This window comes from Haliotis asinina, chromosome 1, assembly GCF_037392515.1.
Source record: "Haliotis asinina isolate JCU_RB_2024 chromosome 1, JCU_Hal_asi_v2, whole genome shotgun sequence".
Taxonomy (NCBI): Eukaryota; Metazoa; Mollusca; class Gastropoda; order Lepetellida; family Haliotidae; genus Haliotis; species Haliotis asinina.
This window is the reverse complement of record NC_090280.1, coordinates 28,781,494-28,788,805: the sequence shown is the minus strand read 5'-3', so window position 1 is coordinate 28,788,805 and position 7,312 is coordinate 28,781,494. Positions and strand designations below refer to the sequence as shown.

At 42.9% G+C, this 7,312-nt stretch overlaps 1 protein-coding gene across 1 annotated transcript in view; it reads left to right on the top strand.

The window, feature by feature from the left end:
- Positions 1-450: 450 nt before the first annotated feature.
- LOC137290158 (monocarboxylate transporter 14-like) overlaps positions 451-7,312 on the top strand; it is a 32,807-nt gene continuing 25,945 nt past the window's right edge. Inside the window, exon 1 of the mRNA XM_067820906.1 lies at positions 451-723. The gene's annotated coding sequence lies outside the window, so the exon portion shown is untranslated. The remainder of the gene's footprint in view (positions 724-7,312) is intronic.

The window sequence follows — 7,312 nt, the reverse complement described above, 5'->3', positions numbered from 1 at the left end:
CGACCCTTGCTCCGCCTCAATGTACTGACAGATACCACTACTACGCAACGAGGAACTATATTCTGTATCTGAATAAATAGAGACAGAAAATAATTACCACGAGTAAGCTAGCAAAGGCATGAAATCAATGAAATGTGACGACATGAGGAAAATACATACAATTCAGGAATGCATTTAGCTCGCTTGAGCTGATATGATCAAGTTGTGTTATTCCGTAAGACAATCACGCCATGGTTATCGTTAGTTGTAAACATCAAATATTCATTTTACGTGGGTCCACAAACATATGTATCCAGCGGTCGCGAGTGCAAGATAATCATGTTGTCAACAAATGCGCCCTCTATTCAATAATATTCGCCCTATATACGAAATGTTCTTGTGTTGCGCAGGTGTAAAGTGAATCAACATCCTCGCTATACCGCACGATATAGCTACATCTCTCTGCGAGACATTGGCAGATAGTTTCTCTTTACTTGCACCACCACCTATTCGACACTACAACGAGACTGTGTAACCCACTGCTTACGCTTGACATGCCGACACTCCTGACCCCTTCTTCGATATACGGCGGTGCTGATAGTTGCTCTATAAATAACTATCCAGGTCAACTGGCTCTGCGCTTAGTCTCAATCAGCTGTTTGGCACAAAGACAGCTCCGATCTGTAGCAGAGGACTATCATGCCCAGATGCGCTTGAACTATAAACAAAAGACACAGACATAAGGTAAGGCTTGACCAGCACGTTTCTTATGTTGCCTATTTATATATTTTCCACCCAAAGCTGTTAGAATAAGATTTCCAGCGAGTTCATTGTTTCGTTGGCTTTGTTACGAAACATATTTCGACCTAGTCGGTTTGTTTTGATTTATGTTTCATAGAACTATGTGGGTGTCGAATAATATAGGAGTCAGGGTGTCCTTTGTCGCATGCAGACAGGATCACCTATGTATCTAAACAGGGTGCAGAATGCGTGTGCGTTCCTGGAAATCGTTTCCCGGGTCTCCCTCAGATGATGTCTTCATTTTCATCGCCGACCTCACTGAGAGGAATAAAGTACATGGGGTCTAAAGATCGTTTAATGCACTTTACACACGTCAGACTAAATATATTTCTGCATTACTTCAAGGGCTCGGTGTACGTGTTATTTTCTATTGCGTTTCTAGGGCGAGATGGGCGAGTGCATTATGGAACTGGGGGGAGGGGGTGTGCGCGCATGAGTAAGACTCGTGATGTCGGTCGATAGGCAGACCTGAACATATTGTCAGTAATATTGTCTTGTCGAGGTTGTATTTCTGGTATATAATACCATAGCTAGTAATCGGAGTAGTTGAGTAATGTTTGTGTCTGTGGGGATAATGATGTAGGTATGTGTCAGTTTGTTTTTATAATCATCTTGGAGTATCAAGTGCATGGTAGCCTGATTTTTATGAATGTTTACGTAATGCGTCACGGTGATAATATTTTGTATTACCGTTACGGAAATATTTTACAGGACTCAGCCAAAACATGTTTTTCTTCACGTGATATATTCACATCCTCGCTGAAGATGAGGAAACGTCACCCAACGTATATTATCAGGGCGACATTTGTCGCCCGCAGTGACCAAGGCAGTGTAGTTAGTACACATCGGTACTTATTCGGTGAGGGATTTACACGTTGTTCGCCTTTCATCCGGGTCACTCCTTGCTTTGTTCGAGGATAAATTTTATAACCTTTGGTACTAAGAGGTCAATTGCTACTTGTGGATTAGAACAGATGGTATTGTTTCCAGAGTATCGAAGTCACATTACTTTGTTAGAGAGACCAGCTACCGGAACATTGTCCCTGGTGTGGTGGAACACGATTGCTAAATCGACCAGGCTAATTCTTGGTCTTTGTATATGTATAACTGTGACAGTTAGTAAGGAGTTCCAGTTCGATGGGTGAATCTGGGGGAAATCTAGACTTGCTTCATTTAGCACTTTAGGTATTTCAGGAAGGCCTGGGCAGTAGGGAAAATGACGCTGCAGGAACTGTGAGACAGACTATGTATCGAGTTGCATGCTTAACGCAGGTTTTAAATGGAACTGGATGGTAAACAGAATTGCCAATATGTTACCAGCTGGATTAATGTTTCCCCAACCTCGTTTACCCGATTTGTGAATTAATGAATATCCTGTACATGATCCAAGCCATAGTCAATGTTAGTTTCAGTGTCAGTTCTCTGATTTTCTCTTACACTACAATCCACATGTTTAAGTATTTTTGGGGTCCTAGACTAACTTCGAGTCTCTGACATGAACATGTTTTCGGTCGGCTATTGGGATATTACACCCTTTGAAATTCTCTCTGGACGTCTGGCCGCAGACTACTAAATATTGCCCAGGACAATATTTAGATTATATGGCCTGTGTGACAAGTACGACATAGCGGTGTAATTCTGAACCAGTTCTCAATGTTTCTATTTTGGTACAAACAGGAACTGGAACTGTCAGTTGTATACACATGTGTCTCATATCACCTACAAACGGCAATGTTCAGGTCTTATCGAGGCATAATAATACATAATGTATATCATAATAAGCACTTTGAATTAAACATGTGGTTATAAAAATCCTGATTATAAATGTCACAGTGTTTGTCTGCCTAGCTGCTGCAACTGTCCTCCCTTCCCTCCCACAGATTCCCTCTCCCACTAACACAGGCTTCCGACCTTGGTAACTGGGATAATTATGACATTTATGACGACTGAATTTCCGATATGGACACGAGGACGCTGGATGCATGACAGGATGTGTGTGTTATATCATATTATGACACATAGGGGGATGGGATTGGGGTGGGTGGGGTGGCTGGGTAATGTGAACTGGTTATCATCAGTTTCACATCAGCTGCAACCTTGACGTTGAACGAAAATCGAGTTGTTAAACCAGCAGAGCCTTGAAACCAGCTGTCGAGACCTAAAACCAACTCTAGAACCTTGAAACCATCCGTATAGCTTGGAACCAGTTGTAGAGCCTTGAAACCAGCCGTAGAACATTGAATGAGTGAGTTTAGTGAACAACGCTGCACTCAGAAATCTTTTTGGCGGCGGCCTGTGAATAATGGAAACCACGCCAGAACATCCACTGAGCAATAGCATGAGCATTGATCTACGCGATTGGGACACTGTGTCAAGTGTTAATCAAGTCAGCGAACCTGACCACCCGATCCAGTTAGCTGTCTCTTACGGCAAGCATTGGTTATGAAGATCAATCCCAACCCGGATCTTCACGTTCCCGTAGAACTTTGAAACCAGCCCTGGGGCCATGAAACTATGTTGAAGCATTTTGACACTTGGTGTTAATCCGTGAAACGATATGAATGACCTTGACACAAGCTGTAGTCTTGATACAATCTAAAATGCCTTGACACCGGATGTTCAGCCTTGACACCAGCCGCTGAGAATCAAGATTCACGAAGCGTCCAGTACACTTCGACAGTCACCCGCCAGTGGTTAAATATGATATTCCAGGGTGGGTTTAGTTTAGAGGAACAGAACCCTAGATTCTTTTTGTGAGTGAGTGAGTTTAGTTTTACGCCGCACCCAGCAATATTCCAGCTACATGGCGGCGGTCTGTAAATAATGGAGTCTGGACTAGACAATCCTGTGATCAACCACATGAGCATCGGTCTGCGCAAATGGGAAAAGATGACATGTCAACCAAGTCAGCGAGCCTGACCACCCAATCCCGTTAGTCGCCTCTTACGACAAGCATAGTCGCCTTTTGTGGCAAGCATGGGTTGCTGAAGGCCTGTTCTACCCCGGGATCTTCACGGGTCCCAAATTCTTTGAAGATCACATCAAATAGCTTGGTTCGAAGAGCAGTATGTTTAGCAGGTTCTGTTTACCCATTTCCCGTCGATATCCCGATCCCTTTCGTCAGCTGTAGTCTCCACACACCCAAGTGTTTGGTATGTTAGCGACTGGGTGAGTGAGGATGGTTTTCCACCGCTTTTAGCAATATTCCAGCAATATCACGACTTGGGACACCAAACATGGGCTTCACTCATTACACTCAAGTTGGGAATCGAACCCGGGTCTTCAGCGTGACGTGCAAACGCTTTAATCACTAGGCTACCCCACCGTTCCGCGGTATAATAGCATTTCTTGCCTTACAATGTAAAACCTAATATAAAGCCTTTTCTTTAAGCACAAATACTTCCCATGCTTCACCGTTATCATATTCCAGTCACTAGACGTAAGCTAGAGGTGTGTAAATCTCTACATCTAAGGTTAGAGACAAGTTTACACTGTCAGCCTTGTAACTCCATGCATTAATCAGTCTTTTTGAAACTGCGTATTAGCTGAATATATCGGTCAGGCCGATCTAACCTGTTATCACTGGCGTTGTTTACAACAACCACGGTGTCGCTTGGCACATGTCGTTCATGTAGTCACTCCTATTCATTATTATGGGAAAGGAAATGTAATAGCTTCCTGTTGATATATTAATGGATTTTACAGATCTGTTTGGTATTTAACGCTGTAGCTAGCTGCATGGCGATCTGTACATAGAGGAGTCAGATCAAACCAGTGATCGATATTATGAGCAACCACCTACGCAATGACATACGTACAAACAGGCATATATTTGAACAGTCAGCCATGTGTGACTGATTGATTGATTGTTTAACAACGCACTCGGCAATATTCCAATTGTTTGTCATTGGTCATACAATATAGACTAAGACCTAGTCTCTGAATATATAAATGATTTTGATAGTAACAAACAAACCCAGTTTAATTGAAAAGGAGCGCTAGGGAGACCAGAGCCGAAATTTGAGGAAATCTAGACATGCTTCATTTAGGGTTTTCCCACTGCAGAGAAGGTTTATCATTATTCAAAATCATGTGGTTCAGGGACTGTGGGACAGACTACATACAATCCAGTGATCAACATCATGAGCATCACGATCTACAGAATTTGGGTACGATGTCATGTGTCAAACAAGACATCAAATCTGACTACCTGTCGGCTATATACGACATAGCGAGGATGTCACTGACTACAAGATTTATTTTCCAGTGAACAAGATTCATTCTCCAGTGAGCTATACCCCACTGTGGTCGTTGTAATCGTTTCTCAACATATCTAACTGATGCAAACTGCACGCAGGGTGTGGAGGTTGATGAGGAAGGGTGCTTAAGTGATGGGTATGGAGGCTTAGACCCGACGCTGTAAACGCCGAACGAGGATTAAGGCCTCGGGCGCGCATTGTTGACAGCAAGGGTAGTATGGGTAGAATGTTTGAAGACGGTGCTGTAGTCGAAGGGAAAAGAGACAAGGATAGGGCGTTGTAGGTGCCGTGTATAGAGTGAGTAAGTTTAGTTCTACGTCGCTCTTAACAATATTCCATTAATGACATTGTGAGGGACACCGGAAATAGGCTCCAAGAATTCTACCCACAGATTTACCCACATAAGTAGTACAAACGGACAAGAAGTTTGCTCTTCATGTTGACACGTGACGAAGGAAAAAAGAGGGACAGAGAGGGACAGAGAGGGAAGGGGGGCGGAGAGGGAAACAGAGTGACGCCGCCGCGTTGATAAGTATTTACGGGGTGGGAGTAGGTGAGAGACATGACTCCTGTCCTTGGTGTTTATCTGTATGGTATACTGGCAACTAGGGCCAACGCTCAGAAGTGCACCCACCCATGAAGGGTCAGCATGACACGTTTAAAAGGATCACGTGGATGGAGATTTGAGTTGGAAGTTGAGAACCTGATATATACCGTGCGTGAATACGTTTAAACATGCTGCATCATCAATGCGACATTTCTAGAGCAATGAGGGGAACCGGGTGTCACGGGACGGGTCCATCATGACTTTTTTTGGGTATGTTTCAGGTGTCCTAACCTAAACTGTTTTTATGATGTGACCTTGTGGTGAAGTGTTCGTTCGTCATGAAGATCCGGGTCCGATTCCATACATGGATCAGTCATGACTTTGATATGAATCTGCAAGGTATCTTGTTGTCTGATTTTAAACAATGGCCTTATGATTGAAGTGTTAGTTCGTCACGAGGATCCGAGTTCAGTTCTTCAACTATTTAATGTGTCTCCTTTTTATTATAATGATAGAAGTAAGACGCTTTATGGATGAAAACGTATGTATTTCGTATTAAATGTACATTCTCCCACCGTTGTCAGTCTAAAATCCTCTTGCATCTGTTTTATTACTAATCAACTTCTAAAATGCCATTCAGATGGTCATGACTGGATATTTAAATGCACTGCTTAAAATTATATTATTCCTTCACGTGTGTAGGGATATTTTATTCAGAATTATCGATATTCCTTGAATGTATCAAACCTAAAAGCCCTTACAAACAATTATCACATTGCATAAGACGTTAAAGATTATGACTCATATGACGACATGCATGCGTATGTATGTATGGCTGCTTGTACCAACCCTTAAGCTGGTTATACAGTGCCAGCTCAGTGAGATGCCATGTCGCAGTTAAGGATGAATACCCTACTCAGACACATTATACTGACTCCGAGCCGACCAGTCCTTGTTGTATGTACCTAGTAATGACGAACCCAAAGCAGGCACCGACAAGTACGTTGTTTTAAGGTCTTTCGGTATGACGCGGCCGGGAATCGAACACGCAACCTTCCACTCTCCTGATCGACACCACTATACACCACGGAGGCGGTTGACGAAGGTACGAGGCTACTACATTGTTATTGAACCGGCCAGCTGGTCCGATCACCGACAGCTGGCGTACGTTCCACAGACTATTCCAACACTCGAAAATCTATGACGAGATAGAGTCCCTGAACCTGTATTCTAACGTTGTTTACTTCAGAAATGAAGGTCATTCGACCCATGTATCACAAACATATATATAAACCACCGCACTCGGCAATATTCCAGCTATTTGTCATTGGTCTGTAAATATTCGAACCACTAATACATCTATCAACATCATGAGCTTCACGATCTACGCAATTGTGATACGATATATATATTCACATACACACACACACACACACACACACACACACACACACACACACACACATTATACTACATTCTTTTCATAGTTTGATAGTGACGGTCCCATTTAAATTTAAAAGGAGCCACAGGGAAACCCAAGATTGAACCTGAGGAAATCTAGACTTGCTTCATTTAGGACTTTAGCTTTGCAGAGAGGGTAGGGCAATAGTGAAAATAATGCGGTTCAAGGATTGGTAGACAGACTAGTTAATGATTTAGTACCAAACGAGAGAAAGTGAGTCAACACTTACACGGAAATACACGGAAGGTCGTTTAGTATCCTTTG